Genomic DNA, 16,678 nt, shown 5'->3' on the forward strand with positions numbered 1-16,678 from the left:
ACCAGCATTTGACGTTTGCAAAGGCGTAGCGACAAGTTTTGAGTTAACTTGAACGGAAGGCAGGATTTTCGGAGCACATGGAACGAATCATGAAAGCAGAGGAAACGGTTGCACCACCAACCGCTCTAGCTGCCTTTCCCGTTGCAGCTGTGCCGACATACGCATTGTGAGGGCTACCGGGCGTTGTGTATAATCGGTTGCAAGTCTCTTTCAGCAAGTGAATGGTAAATGTTTGCCATACCTGCGGGAGCCTTAAAGAAAACCTGTATGGGAGCCCGATCAGGAAGCATTGATTTATGAATTGCTTCTGAGATAAGCACCCTTTTTTATTGTTTGTGAGTCACATTGCGGCACAGAGCGGCTGACTTGATTTCACCCGTTTTAACTGTGCAACACTTGCCAAGTCCCGCTCCACTATTGGTTGGTTCGCCAAGTCAAGATTCTCTTCCTGGTGTATCTTTATTGGAACCTCATTTGCTTCCTGTACATTGAGAAGGTCCTTCTGACGAACAATGTCTCTGCTGCAAATTTGTTCGAGGGCCGTCACGCTTCAAGTTCCCTCAAACAGAGTTTTGTTGATTATGTTCAGTTGTTTTCTCTGCAAACATAGTATTCTAATTGCTGAGACTGTCGGCTTTTTTCCTGAAAGGTCAGACGAACTGAACCATTTCTCGCTGGTAATTTGCCACGTTCTCTGGACGGTACTTGCAGCTAGAGCACTGCACGGGCTCGGGCTTACCCGAAAGCCCGGACCCGGCCCGGCCCACGGGCCGGGCCGGGCCAGGTAGAACAGTTTTTTCACGGGCTCGGGCCGGGCTCGGGCACGGCGTGTGCTTTTTGACCCGGGCCCGGGCCGGGCTCGGGCCGGGCTCGGGCCGGGCTTGGGCTTTCTGGTGGTGCGCATGTAACGTGCAGCGAGTTATTCTCGGGCGTCTCAAATCTGAAAAATATTATTCTTCGGTCTCGGGCCGGGTTCGGGCCGGTTTCGAGTCTGCTCGGGCCGGGCTCAGGCCTAAGGTAAAGGGGTGGCGGGCCGGGCCGGGCGGGTAACGTATTATATTTTCGGGCCCAGGCCGGGCCCGGGTCTCGCCAGAAATGTTTTGATCGGGCTCGGGCGGGCAGCCCAACGTAAAAACGGGCCCGGGCCGGGCCCGGGCTGAAAAAATCGGCCCGTGCAGTGTTCTACTTGCAGCACCTTTTGACTGGATACTGTACTCTGTGACGATACATGTTAGTAGTGCCTCACTCAGTGTAATTTTCAGCAAAGTCTATCCAGCAGAGGTGGTCCAGTTATGAAGAATAGTGGCCATACTTATCAATGAAGTTAAGTTTCCACACGTCAGTGGACGCGTCACTCTCGTTGAGCAGTAGCATGGCAGTCTTCCGAACTTTAACCCGTTCTTCGGGAAGGATACCAGGAATGAAGGTGACTTTTAGACTGAGCATAGGCATGTTATGACAAAGTTGAACCCACGCAGACTCTTGCAACTCATCTTCACTCCTTTCAGTACATGGATACCCAGCTCAGCAAGAAGTTTCTCTGTGCGCATGTTTGACTGCTTCTCTTGGATTTCCTTCAAGACCTTGTGCAGATTTGAGAAACATAGGTTGGACTTGTTAACGTGGTCTACAACGTGGGTATTCCGTAAATTCATGTTGGAACAAAGCATTGCTGCAATGCAAGGGTTGAGGGGATTCACAAAATTTCTACTGGAGCCCTTTCAATAATGCAGGGCGGCGTTTCATACCTGCCTTGAAAAGCTGAATCTGCGTTTCTTCATTTTTGATGCCCCTTAACTTTCATAACTGCTCGATAGACTCCTACTGGCTGCCTGAGCATTGCAACTGAGCTTTAATCTTCTTGAGCTTCGCGTCTTTTCCCTCGTGCTTCATTATATGTCGAAATTCCAGTCTTCTTCATTGACCAGAAGGAAGCGCTGAAACGAAACGTTTGCTTTGCCTTATCTAGCTTATAGCAAGTGAAGGAGTGGCAATGAATCTAACATCTCTGTCTCAAGCAAAGTTGTGCAAAATGAAGTGAATGTATTCAGGGTACTGAACGTGGCCTGGTCGTCACCTAGCTCTTCTGCTTCATCCCACCAGTTCAGCCACAGCAGAGTGTTAGCGTGAGCGCTGCCTCGTTGTTGGCACTCCATTCCATTGATGTAGCCAACAACGTAATTTCCGCGAAGCGGTGACATCCGAGGGTTGCTGAAAATGCAGATGATGACACATACCAGCTTACAGAAGTACACAGCACAAGCTACTCGCTCACTATTTACCATATCTGCCTTATACAAAGCATGTAATGTCTCCACATTTACCCGAAACAGTGGATTGTTCGGATGCCGAAGCCTTTGAATAATTTCCAGGATATGTGGATTGAGAAGTTCAGACATGCTTAATCTCAGAAGTCTGTGGGTTTGCCTAATTCTCGAATCATAGCAAACACAGCATGCTTCCGTTGCATCCATTAGAAAACCGAGTGTCGAATACCTGTGAGGAAGGCCAAGCCATGATTACTCCCCTCCTGTACGAACTGATGATCCTCTAGTATCTTCTTTGTGATGTTCTGAATGTCAGTGTCACTACAAAACGTCGTGTTCAATCCCTATCGAATCCGAAACGAGAGCACCTTTATTAACATGTACAAGATGACTTGGCAGGACGCCCGATGACTGGTACGGCAAAGCCCGCTGGTTGCATGATCTAGCCTTGTTACTCAAATGCTTGAATGGACGAGTATGCATCGGTGTAGGCCATAGTAGAAATGTGTAATCTAGGTGTCCGCAACATCTTCAATGAATATTATACTGCGTTCGCTTTCCTTCACCCGGACTTACCTCGATGTACCTAGTCTTGTCCCATGCCAAAGCTTGTTTCTTAAGGATAACAAATCGCACTTCATGAACAGGGTGAGTAATGTAAACATCCAGCTAACTGGTCTATCTCTGATATTCCTTCTCACTTCTCTAGTTAGGTAGTTCACTCCTAAATTCCTTCCCGAGTGAATGTAATGCTGTCAGGATTGAACAATGGTGCTGTACACAAACATTCAAGCAAGATTGTCATGAGTCACCGGCAAGACGAATGAAATGATGAAAAAAAAAGACGAAGACGCTCGCCGAAGAAACAGCCAAGGGACCCACAGGCGAGAAGCACGTGAAGCGCGTCAAGCGCGCGAGAAAAAAGAAGAAATGAACAAAAAGGGGACGCAGGCGATGATGAGCTGGCATTGCTGACGTTGTCGCCAAGCAGTTGCATCTCCAGCTGTGCTCTGGAGACGGGAGGCAGCAGCTTCAGGGACCATGGACCGAAGAGGGGATGTTCGTGAGTTGGCCAGCGACAACTCCAGCTCCTGAGCCCCGACTGCGTCGCCGTGGCTGTGTTCCGCGGCCCCGGTCCAGCCCCAAGCTGCCGTAACCAGTTGCTGCCCTTTGCCACGAAGGCAACCGCCAACGCCACGTCAGCGGCACAACGGCCGACTGGCCCAGACCGCGTCCTGTGCCACGCGGGTCTCTGTGGAAGGCCACAACCTCATCGCTCTCGACGGAGGTCGACGCCCACGCTGCGCCGGAACCACGCAGGCCAACGTCCTTTGCCACGCTGGGCCGGAGTCCGACAGCACGACTGGCGACGGTCAGAACGTTCATTTGTTCGTGACTTCGCGTTGGTTAGTCGAGCAGAGGAACATATGTAGTTGAGGGCTATTTTTTTATGTATAGCTAGTTTTTGGAGTGTGTGTATGTATAGTGTTTATAGTGTGTCAGGGTAGTTTGCTGTTTGTTTTTTTCTTCAATATCATCTTTTTTCTGTTTGAGATAAATGTTCTACGTATTGGCTTTCTGTCTCTGTCCATTTCTGGAGCGCTGAAATTCGTGACAATTGGCGAGCCTGCCAGGATTGATTTTTCCTGCCCCGTCACGAGTTTTTGTGGTACGGAAATGGATTGGGACAAGACTCTAGCCTTAGTGAAAGAGTTGGGTTTTTCGACGGACGAAGCCCTGGAATTTATTGAGAAACAGAGAGAGATCTTTCAAAAGGAACGCGAGGCCGAACGTGTGGAACGCGAGGCTGAACGTGCGGAAACGCGGGAAATGCATGCTAGGGAGAAGGAAATTTTATAACTCAAATTGAGATTGACACAAGTAACGGAGTGTCACCGCGATGACGAGAGATTGGCTTCAGTGTCCTCCGGCTCGCAGTCCCCGAAAGCCAACAAAATCTGTCCGCGTAAGCTAATGGCACCTTTCGATGAAAAGCGTGACGACTTGGATGCATACTTGCACCGGTTCGAAAGGATAGCTCTCGGACAAGGCTGGAACCGGAGCGAATGGTCCACAGCCCTAAGTCTTTGCCTGGTAGGCGAGGCACTGAGTTTCTTTGGGAGGATGACCGCCTCTGACTCCCTAGACTATGACAAGGTTAAGAAGGCACTACTACAAAGATTTCGACTTACGGCGGAAGGTTTTCTTGAGCGATTCCGAAACTGCAGGCCGGAAGACGCAGAAACGGGAAAGCAATTTGCGTGTCGCCTGTAAAATTATTTTGACCGGTGGGTGGAAATGGCCGATGTCGCGAAGACTTATGAGGGGGTCCGCGATTGCATGGTCAGGGAGCAATTCTTAGCTTGATGTAGCAATAATCTCGGTTACTTCCTAAAAGAGAGAAAGTTGAATTCACTCATTGATCTAGCCGAACATGCTGATCAATTGTTAGAGGCACAGGGACTGAGAAACCTAGGAAGAATGAAAGAGGACCTAGCCAGAGGAAAAGTAGACGAGGCAAAATACGAGCCTCAGGGAAGCGTGCGCCCACCCCAGTTAAGGTGTTTCCTTTGTAATCGTACCGGGCACCGTGCAGTTAACTGTCGCGCAGGGAACAGCCGCCCCCACCAACAAATAGTGTGTCAATTATGCAATAGAAAGGGACACCGTGCGGATGAGTGTAGATCAGGCACATCACAAAAAACAGCGTGCATAATAGGCAAGTCTGGAGAAGGCCACTCGCAACCAAACTGTGTAGAGGTGAACCAAACTCATGAGAACCAACAGGTACCGAGAGAAAAGCGGAAAGAAGAAGACCCGAAGGAACAAGCTCTACCTGTCGTAGAAGGATACGTTCATGGACAACGGGCAACAGTGCTAAGAGACAGCGGCTCAAATACAGTTTTAGTAAAGAGGAGCCTGGTACGTGACGAAGATCTGACAGGAGTGCTAACGCAAGTTACCTTGGCTGACAACACAGTGAGGTACCTACCTGAAGCCCGTATCCAAGTCTCCACACCGTATTATTCCGGGTGGCTTAAAGCAAAGTGTCTTGAAGAGCCATTATACGATCTCATTCTAGGAAATGTATATGGAGTACGGAGAGTGGATGATCCAGATCGGAGCTGGAAGAGAAGTACAGTTATCGTAGATAGAGAGATGAATGACTGTGGTGAGCAACCACGCAAAGAAGTGCGCAAGCAACAGTTGTACAATAATGATTCACGAGAAGCGGCAGCTGGCGTATGCCGTCCAGTTATATCGTCGGCTGTACGAACCAGAGCCCAAACCCAGAGCAAGGCACCCATGTCAGCCCTGAAGGTACCTGCAATTCAGTGGTTAAAAATCACGCCCGCTGATTTCAAGGAAGAACAAGACAAGGATGAGTCGGTCAAATCGTGCCACAAGAAGATAGGAGAAATAATGAAAAGGAAAAGAAGCCGCACTATACGGTTGAGTTTGTTAAGCTCAATGGTCTCTTATATAGAAGATGCGTATTCAGCTCGGCCAGAGAGGCTCAGCAGCTAACTGTGCCTAAGGCCTTTAGGGAGACAGTGATGGGATTAGGACACGACAGTGTCATGGCTGGCCACCAGGGCGTAAAAAACACCCTAGCAACGATTACAGAAGAGTTCTTTTGGCCCGGAATCCAGAGTGACGTGAAGAGATATGTGAGGTCTTGTGGGGTGTGCCAAATAACGGTACCAAAAGGGCGAGTGGGGCGTGCACAACTTGGGGACATGCTCCAAAAAGAGTGTCGCTGTAGAAAACATGGTAATTAACTCATCACGTTCGGAAAAACAGGATGCGGTACTGAAGGTTCTACTGTACAAGTACAGCGCTTTGGTTTCAGACCTTCCAGGAAGTCAGGAAGGAGAAAGAATGTCTGGCATTGGTATGAGCTGTCAAAAGGTTACATATTTATCTGTTTGGCAAATGTTTAAGAGTAGAAATGGACTACCAGCCGTTGCAATTGTTGAGTAAGGCTAAGTTAACAAACGAAAGAGTAATGAGGTGGAGTCTGGCTTTGAAAGAGTACTGTTTTCATGTCGCATATATTATGGGGAGAGAAAACGTGGATGCAGACTTCTTGAATAGAGCTACTTAGGTTCGGGTGTTAATACACCAGACAAGCAGTGTATGTTGTTTTTTGTTGTGCAGAGCGTTGTGTTTAAGTGCAGTGAAGTGATTAATCGTCTGGTGCTGTGAGGTGATGTACGAACAGTGGACATATGGAGTGACAGTGTGTTCGTTCATTTAAAACCTAGGGTGATAAGCGTGAGATGAGCAGTTTCTTGTGCAAAAAACTCTTGAAACGGGTACCTGTGTCATGAGTCACCGGCAAGACGAATGAAATGATGAAAAAAAAGACGAAGACGCTGGCCGAAGAAACAGCCAAGGGACCCACAGGGGAGAAGCATGTGAAGCGCGTGAAGCGCGAGAGAAAAAAGATGAACAAAAAGAGGACGCAGGCGATGATGAGCTGGCATTGCTGACGTTGTCGCCAAGCAGTTGCATCTCCAGCTGTGCTCTGGAGACGGGAGGCAGCAGCTTCAGGGACTATGGACCGAAGAGGGGATGTTCGTGAGTTTGCCAGCGACAACTCCAGCTCCTGAGCCCCGACTGCGTCGCCGTGGCTGTGTTCCGCGGCCCCGGTCCAGCCCCAAGCTGCCGTAACCAGTTGCTGCCCTTTGCCACGAAGGCAACCGCCAACGCCACGTCAGCGGCACAACGGCCGACTGGCCCAGACCGCGTCCTGTGCCACGCGGGTCTCTGTGGAAGACCACAACCTCATCGCTCTCGACGGAGGTCGACGCCGACGCTGCGCCGGAACCACGGAGGCCAACGTCCTTTGCCACGCTGGGCCGGAGACCGACAGCACGACTGGCGACGGTCAGAACCTTCATTTGTTCGTGACTTCGCGTTGTTTAGTCGAGCAGAGGAACATATGTAGTTGAGGGCTAGTTTGTTTTTATATGTATAGCTAGTTTTTGGAGTGTTTGTGTATGTATAGTGTTTATAGTGTGTCAGGGTAGTTTGCTGTTTGTTTTTTTCTTCAATACCATCTTTTTTCTGTTTGAGATAAATGTTCTACGTATTGGCTTTCTGTCTCTGTCCGTTTCTGAAGCGCTGAAATTCGTGACAAAGATAAACAAGTCAACCATCTTCAATGTTTCTTGCTGATAAACCAATTTCATCGCCATAATTTTGTTTAGGTTTACACTGATGGTTTATCATCGGACACTTTTTGGGGATGACTTGTTGGCATCTTATCCGCTTTGATTGAAACATTCACTGTTTGGCCAATAATTTCAACTGATTTCCACTGACCACTCTTCTTTGTGGATTGTCCTTGGTGTTTGCGCTAAAACATTTTTCACCTTAATATACTATGTACCAACTATCCCCAACCTAAGTTTTATAAAAATCCTCTCTAGTACAATGCGCCCCTTTTGTGCTTCTTCATCATGTCAGTGCCACGGTTGTCTCATCTCTTCCTTGTGGTTTGCCCTGGGTGTTTGCACTGAAATATTTTCACCTTAAAATTCCACATAAAAACTAGCCCTAACTGAAGTTTTATTGAAGTTCCTATCTAGTACAGTGGGCCCTACTTTTTTATGTCTTCGCGATGTCAGCGCAGTGCTATTCTCGTCTCTTCTTTGTGGCTTGTCCTTTGTGTTTGCGCTGAAATATTTTTCACCTTAAAGGGCCCCTAAACCACCCAGAGGTCGAAGTTTAGTTGTGGTGTTGCAGTTGCGCACGAGTCTACAACGAACACGTAGCCGCGAGAATTTTTCGAAATGGTGCCGTAATAGCGGAGTTACACGCGTTTGATGATCGAAAAACAGCCCTCGCTCGTTTCGCTCTTTCCTTCGCTACGGCTGGTCTCTCCTCCTCGCCGATTGCTGCTCCAAATGTCACGTGACATCCATCATCGCCAACGCGCTTCTCATAACACTGCCTACTTCCGGTTAGGGCACGTCCACGTTAGCCATGCTAGCGGCACGACGAAGCGGCCTCCTGTCTGCCGCGCGAGAGGTGTCCAAAGTAGACGGCAGTTCGGCCGGCGCCCTGCCCGCTGCACCATCAACGGGCCAATCGACGACCGCGGAGCTGCGCGCCTCCGCCACCGGCAACGAAAACATCGGCTGCTGCCGAGTGCACGGCTATCTACGGGAGACGACCGGCTCGGCTGTGCTCGCATCGCAGCCGACGGCGCCGCTAATATCAGCGTATATTTCTTCTGTGTGTACAATTATTGCGAAGAGCGATAACAACGATAAGAAAATATTGCGGCTTGTGAGCGTCGGTAATTCATTTCGAAGCGCCGTCCGCTTTAGCTTTGAAGGGAACCAGAAAAGGCCTAGCGACGATATCGGCGCCGTCGAGCGATCAGCGGCGCTGAGGCTGCCGCACAAATGAGTCCCGGTCTCATACTTTCTACGTACGGCAAGGAGATCTCGCCGCTCGCGAGCAAAACCACTGTCGAACGGCGGCCCGCGAATAGCAAACGGCGTGCGGCGAGTTAGCGTGCCGGTAACGTGGACGTGGACTCGGCGCTTCTCGGCTACCCGATTATGCGAAGCGTGCCGCTATAGACCCAGTGTTGCGCGCACGTCTGGAAAGGCCAACACTGTCGCAATGCATTCGTGCAGCTAATGAGACGGCTAAGCATGACTGTGTTGGAACACGAGCGATTTGGCACTTGCGTTGCGGGCTGTAAATACCGAAGCGCAAGCGCGCACAAGCGAGCAGCACGGTGAGGACGAGCAGGGAGCGCGCGTACCTGCTAGCAGACAAACCGGAAGTAGTAGGTTCTTGTTCGACCAATGGACATCGTTTCCACCGTTTACATCACCAGATTCCCCCTGCTGACGTCGTGACGACCGCTGGGCTTCCGGAAAGGCGAGGGGAGGAGGACGGCATTGTTTTTTTGGTTTTGTGGCGCGCCCGCGGCGCGTAGCGCTGCAGCGTTTGGCATCGTTGATCGTGATTGCATTCTGAACTCGATGCGCGCGTTTACTTGAAATGTTCAAAAAATATCTGAGGTGGTTTAGGGGCCCTTTAAAACACTCAGTACCAACTAGCCCCAACCGAAGTTTCATTGAAGTTCTTCTCTAATACAATGGGCCCTTCTTTTTGTGCGTCTTCACAATGTCAGCGCCAGTGCTTGTCTCATCTCTTCTTGGTGGTTTGCCCTGGGTGTTTGCACTGAAATATTTTTCACCTTAAAGTTCTATATAAAACTAGCCCTAACTGAAGTTTTATTCAAGTTCCTATCTAGTACAGTGGACCCTTTATTTTGTGTCTTCGCCATGTCAGTGCCAGTGCTTTTCTCGTCTCTTTTTGTGGTTTGTTCTGGGTGTTTGCACTGAAGTATTTTCCACCTTAAAATAATATGTACCAACTAGCCCTAACCGAAGTTTTCTAGAAGTTCCTCTCTAGTACCGTTGGCCTTGCTTTTTTTCAGTCTTCACCATGTCAACGCCAGCGCTTTTCTTGTCCCTTTTTGCGGTTTTTCCTGGGTGTTTGCGCTGAATTATTTTTCGCCTTAAAATGCTATGTACCAACTAGCCCTAACCGAAATTTTATTGAAATTTCTCTCTAGCAAAGTGGGACCTTCTTTTTGTGTGTCTTGACTACGTCAGCGCTATGCTTGTATCGTCTACTATTTGCGCTTTGTCATGGGTGTTTGCGTTGAAATATTTTTCACCTTAAAATGCTATGTACCAACTAGCCCTAACCGAAGTTTTATTGAAGTCCCGGTCTAGTACAGTGGGCCCTTTCGTGTGTGTTCACCATGTCAGAGCCAGTGCTTCTCTCGTGTCCTCTTTGAGGTTTGTCCTGGGTGTTTTTGCGCTGAAGTATTTTTCACCTTAAAATACCTATGTACCAACTAGCCCTAACCGAAGTTTTATTGAAGTTTCTCTGTATTACAGTGGACCCCTCTTTTTGTGTGTCTTCACCGTGTCAGTGCTATGCTTGTCTCGTCTACTCTTTGTGGTTTGTCCTGGGCGTTTGTGGTGAAGTATTTTAGGGGCGAAGCACCTTAGGGTGTCATGGCGTGACGAGTTGTAGGCGAATGTCACATAAGGCAAGGTGCTGTCCCAATCACGGTGGTCTGAGGAAACGTACATGGAGAGCATTGTGGTCAGCGTGCGGTTGAGGCACTCAGTAAGCCCGCACTCAGTGGGCACTCAGCCTTGCCCCTCCTAGTCCGTAGCTCTAGTTGGCATGGAAACCGCTATGTATGTAGGTATACGCATATATTCATGTATATATGTATATGTATAGTTTATGTACGCCAAGCTCCAACTTCCGGAAGCCGGAACCGGAAGCCGACTTCCGTTTCCGCTTCTGGTTCCGCTTCCGTTTCCACTTCCAGATCCACTTCCGGTTCCGGAAGCCAGCTTCCGGCTTCCGGAGAACGCTTCCGGCGTTTTCTCTCTCGTCCATAGCTAGGGGCGCTGCGGTGCACAAAGGCGTTCGTTCCCGACGCGTGCTCTCTTTTAGGGGCGAAGCACCTTAGGGCCGAGCCTTGTGCCTCGTAGTCCGTAGCTCTGGTTGGCATGGAGACCGCTATGTATGTAAGTAATATGCATATAAATATTGTTACGCACTATGCCGAGCATGGAAGAATGCGCCAAAAAGGCGGTGAAGACGACGATCGGGGCAGCGCTCGTGTTGTTGTTCTGCCATCTTGCCTGCAGCCGTCTCTCTTTGTATATATCGTGTAAATATAATTTTCCTATCCCTTTTGCTACTCACATCCCCGTGGCATTTTAGTGGAGGTGCGGGGTATCGATCCCCGTACCTCTCGCCGTCGTATTGGCTACGTGGCCCGCCATTGTAACAGCCGGTGGTATTGGTATCAGGCTCCCTATGGAAACAACCGTCACCCCGACATGGATCATGGCCGATTTCAGCCTTACCACGAGCATCCCCAAACCACCACTGAAGACGCTCCCCCCATGCCGTATCGTCGTTCGCCATCCCCACGTGGTCACGAGTCCCGTTCACCGTTGTCGCGTCGCCAATCGTCTCGCTCGCCCCAATTCCGCCGCCCCACGTTGCCGATTGCACGACTCCCTCGGGAAAACTAGACGATGCAGCTCCCAGAGGTGGTGCTGCATCGACGACCCGTCTGCCAAATCCTCTGACCACACTGCAGACCAGACGAAACCTGATAGACGTCAAACTGGATGACACACATGTTGTCGTTCTAGTGGACACTGGGGCTCAGATATCAGTGATGAATTCGGAGCTTCGTCGCCGCCTTAAGAAGGTCCTAACACCACCCACAGTACCGCTCATTCGTGTCGCCGATGGCGGAACGTTTCCCGTGCTAGGGATGTGCTCCGCGCGAATAAGTGTTGCCGACCGATCCACAAGCGTACTCCTTGCCATGCTCGAGTAATGCTCCCATGACCTCATTATCGGTATGGATTTTCTGTCTGCCCATTCTGCCTTTATTGACTGTGGAACCGGCTTGCTTCAGCTAGACCTACCGTGCTACCATGACGCTCCTACTACACGACAGCCGCGCTTGTGCTCAGTGGATTACGTTCGGCTACCTCCTCAAGCCGTTATGTATGTGAACTTGCGGTCTTGTTCGCCCATTCCCGATGGCGATTACATTTTGACCCCGATCGTTGACGTCTTATTCGCCATAAACGTCGCTCTTCCTCACACCCTTATAAGAGTTGCAGATAATCACACGTCTCTACCCATACTGAACTTTAGCTGGTGCACGCAACTCATCCCAAGCGGCATGACTCTAGGCCACATTGCTTCTATCGATGAGTGTGCCGTTTCTGCATTCGTCACCGACGCTTCTTTATCCTCTGCCACTTCCTCTTTCTCGCACAATCTCGACGACGGTAATATTGACATGATGATTGCGTCTGACCTCCTTCCTGTACAGACAGCCAATATGCGGCGCGTATTGAAGTCCTACCGCGACATCTTTGACTTCAATGACCGTCCTTTGGGGCAGACATCTGTGGCCACTCACAAGATCAATACTGGGGACGCCAGCCCAATCAGACGACGTCCCTATCGCGTGTCCCATGCCGAGCGAGAAGTGATACAGCGTGAAGTCGACAAGATGCTCATCAAGGTCGTCATTGAGCCTTCATGTAGTCCATGGGCATCACCAGTCGTCCTGGTGAAGAAGAAAGATGGCAGCTGGCGCTTCTGCGTCGACTACCGGCACCTAAACAAGGTAACGTGCAAGGACGTCTACCCTTTGCCGCGGATGGATGACGCTCTCGACTGTCTACACGGCTCTGCATACTTCTCTTCTATCGACCTGAGGTCAGGCTACTAGCAGATCTCCGTCGATGATCAAGACCGTGAAAAAACCGCATTTGTTACGCCTGATGGACTTTACCAGTTTAAGGTAATGCCCTTTGGACTGTGTAATGCCCCAGCCACATTTGAAAGGATGACGGGCTCCCTCCTCCGTGGATACAAATGGTCAATTTGCCTGTGTTACCTTGACGATGTCATCGTTTTCTCACCGACATTTCACAGTCACCTTAGCCGATTGTCGGCAGTTCTTGAAGTTTTCAGGTGAGCAGGCCTTCAGCTCAGCTATACCAAATGCCGTTTTGGCCCCCGCGAAATCACTGTGCGTGGCCACCTTGTGAGTGCTGAAGGCGTGCAACCTGACCCAGAAAAAATTCTTGTTGTGAAAGACTTCCCTATACCACGTTCCACTAAAGACGTTTGTTCTCGGTGTTTGTTCTCGGTGTTTGCAAACACCGAGAAGTTTGTTCTCGGTGTTTGCAGTGAAGTATTTTCCACATTAAAATACTATGTACTAACTAGCCCTAACCGAATTTTCTTGAAGTTCCTCTCTAATATACAGTGGGCCCTTCTTTTTGTGTGTCGTCACCGTGTCAGCGCCAGTGCTTGTCTCGTGTCCCCTTTGCGGTTTGTCCTGTGTGTTTGCGCTGAAGTATTTTTCACCTTAAATCGCTACGTACCAACCAGCCCTAACCTAAGTTTTACTGAAATTCTTCTCAAGTACGGTTGGCCCTTCTTTTTGTGTGTCTTCACCATGTCAGCGCAAGTGCTTGTCTCGTGTCCTCTTAGTGGTTTGTCCGGGGTTTTTGGGCTGAAGGATTTGTCACCTTAAAATACTGTGTAAGAACAAGCCTCCACTGAAGTTTTATTGAAGTTGCTGTATAGTACAGTGGGCCCTTTTTTGTGTCTTCACCATCTCATTGCTATGCTTGTCTCGTCTACTCTTTGTTGTTTGTCCTGGGTGTTTGCACTGAAGTGCTATGTACCAACTAGCCCTAACGGAAGTTTTATCGAAATTCCTGTCTAGCACAGTAGGCCCTTTTTGTGTGTGTTCACCATGTCGGAGCCAGTGCATCTATCGTGTATTTTTGCGGTTTGTTCTGGGTGTTTGCGCTGAAGTATTTTCCACCTTTAAATACTAGGTACGAACTAGCCCTAACCGAAGTTTTATTGAAGTTCCGGTCTAGTAGAATGGGCCCTTTTTTGTGTGTTCACCATGTCAGCGCTATGCTTGTCTCATGTCCTTTTTGCGGTTTGCTCTGGGTTTTTCTGCTGAAGTATTTTCCACCTTAAAATTCTAGGTACTAACTAGCCCTAACAGAAGTTTTATTGAAATTCTTCTCTAGTACAGTTGGCCCTTCATTTTGTGTGTCTTCACCATGTCAGCCACAGTGCTTGTCTCGTGTCCTCATTGCGGTTTGTCCGGGGTGTTTGCGCCGAAGGATTTGTAACCTTAAAATACTGTGTAAAAACTAGCCTCAACCGAAGTTTTATTGAAGTTCCTGTCTAGTACAGTGGGCCCTTTTTTGAGTGTCTTCACCATGTCAGCGCTATGCTTGTCTCGTCTACTCTTTGTGGTTTGTCCTGGGTGTTTGCACTGAAGTATTCTTCACTTTAAAATGCTATGTACTAACTAGCCCCAATCGAAATTTTATTGAAGTTCCTGTCTAGTACAGTGGGCCCTTTTTTGTGTGTTCACCATGTCAGCGCCATGCTTGTCTCGTGTCCTTTTTGCGGTTTGTTCTGGGTGTTTGGGCTGAGGTATTTTTCACCTTAAATTGCTAAGTACCAACTAGCCCTAACCGAAGTTTTTTTTGAAATTCTTCTCTAGCACAGTTGTTCCTTCTTTTTGTGTTTCCTCACCATGTCAGTGCTACGCTTGTCTCGTCTACTCCTTGTGGTGTGTCCTGGGTGTTTGCAATGAAGTATTTTTCACATTAAGATGCAATGTACCAACTAGCCCTAACCTAAGTTTTATTGAAGTTCCTCTCAAGTACAGTGGGCCATTTTTTGCGCGTCTTCATCAAGTCAGCACTATGCTTGTCTCGTCTACTATTTGCGGTTTGTCCTGGGTGTTTGCACTGAAGTATTTTTCACCTTAAAATGCAATACCAACTATCCCTAACCGAGGTTTTATCGAAGTTACTGTCTAGTAGAGTGGGCCCTTTTTGTGTGTGTTCACCATGCCGGAGCCAGTGCATCTATCGTGTCCTTTTTGCGGTTTGTTCTGGGTGTTTGTACTCAAGTATTTTCCACCTTAAAATACTAGGTACCAACTAGCCCTAACAGAAGTTTTATTGAAATTCTTCTCTAGTACAGTTGGCCCTTCATTTTGTGTGTCTTCACCATGTCAGCCCCGGTGCTTGTCTCGTGTCCTCATTGCGGTTTGTCCGGGGTGTTTGCGCCGAATGATTTGTAACCTTAAAATACTGTGTAAAAACTAGCCTCAACCGAAGTTTTATTGAAGTTCCTGTCTAGTACAGTGGGCCCTTTTTGAGTGTCTTCACCATGTCAGCGCTATGCTTGTCTCGTCTACTCTTTGTGGTTTGTGCTGGGTGTTTACACTGAAGTATTTTTCACCTAAAATGCTACGTACCAACTAGCCCTAACCGAAGTTTTTTTGAAGTTCCTGTCTAGTAGAGTGGGCCCTTTTTGTGCGTGTTCTCCATGGAGCCAGTGCATCTCTCGTGTCCTTTTTGAAGTTTGTTCTGTGTGTTTGCAGTGAAGTATTTTCCACATTAAAATACTATGTACCAACTAGCCCTAACCGAAGTTCTATAGAAATTCTTCTCGAGTACAGTTGGCCCTTCTTTTTGTGTCTTCGCCATGCCAGCACCAGTGCTTATCTCCTGTCTTCCTTGTGGTTTGTCCTGGGTGTTTGCACTGAAGTATTTTTCACGTTAAGATGCAATGTACCAACTAGGCCTAACCTATGTTTTACTGAAATTCTTCTCGAGTACGGTTGGCCCTTCTTTTTGTGTGTCTTCACCATGTCAGCGCAAGTGCTTGTCTCGTGTCCTCTTAGCGGTTTGTCCGGGGTGTTTGGGCTGAAGGATTTGTAACCTTAAAATACTGTGTAAGAACTAGCCTCAACCGAAATTTTATTGAAGTTGCTGTATAGTAGAGTGGGCTCTTTTTGTGTGTGTTCATCATGCAAGCGCCATGCTTGTCTCATGTCCTTTTTGCGGTTTGTTCTGGGTGTTTGCGCTGCGGTATTTGTCACCTTAAATTGCTGCGTACCAACTAGCCCTAACCTAAGTTTTACTTAAATTCTTCTCAAGTACGGTTGGCCCTTCTTTTTGTGTGTCTTCACCATGTCAGCGCAAGTGCTTGTCTCCTGTCCTCTTAGTGGTTTGTCCGGGGTGTTTGGGCTGAAGGATTTGTCACCTTAAAATACTGTGTAAGAACTAGCCTCAACTGAAGTTTTATTGAAGTTGCTGTATAGTACAGTCGGCCCTTTTTTGTGTCTTCACCATGTCAGCGCCATGCTTGTCTCGTGTCCTTTTTGCGGTTTGTTCTGGGTGTTTGCACTGAAGTATTTTTCACTTTAAAATGCTATGTACTAACTAGCCCCAACCGAAATTTTATTGAAGTTCCTCTCTAGTACAGTGAGCCCTTTTTTATTTGTCTTCACCATGTCAGCGCTATTCTTGTCTCGTCTACTATTTGCGGTTTGTCCTGGGTGTTTGCGCTGAAGTATTTCCCACCTTAAAATAGTGTGTACCAACTAGCCCTAACCGAAGTTTTATTCAAATTCTTATCTAGTACAGTTGGCCCTTCTTTTTGTATGTCTTCACCATGTCAGCACCAGTGCTTGTCTCCTGTCCTCTTTGCGGTTTGTCCGGGGTGTTTGTGCAGAAGGATTTGTAAACTTAAAATACTGTGTAAAACTAGCCTCAACCGAAGTTTTATTGAAGTTCCTGTCTAGTACAGTGGGCCCTTCTTTTTGTGTGTCTTCACCATGTCAGCACCAGTGCTTGTCTCCTGTCCTCTTTGCGGTTTGTCCGGGGTGTATGTGCAGAAGGATTTGTAACCTTAAAATACTGTGTAAAACTAGCCTCAACCGAAGTTTTATTGAAGTTCCTGTCTAGTACAGTGGG

This window comes from Dermacentor silvarum, chromosome 10 (assembly GCF_013339745.2).
Source record: "Dermacentor silvarum isolate Dsil-2018 chromosome 10, BIME_Dsil_1.4, whole genome shotgun sequence".
In the NCBI taxonomy this organism is placed as follows: Eukaryota; Metazoa; Arthropoda; class Arachnida; order Ixodida; family Ixodidae; genus Dermacentor; species Dermacentor silvarum.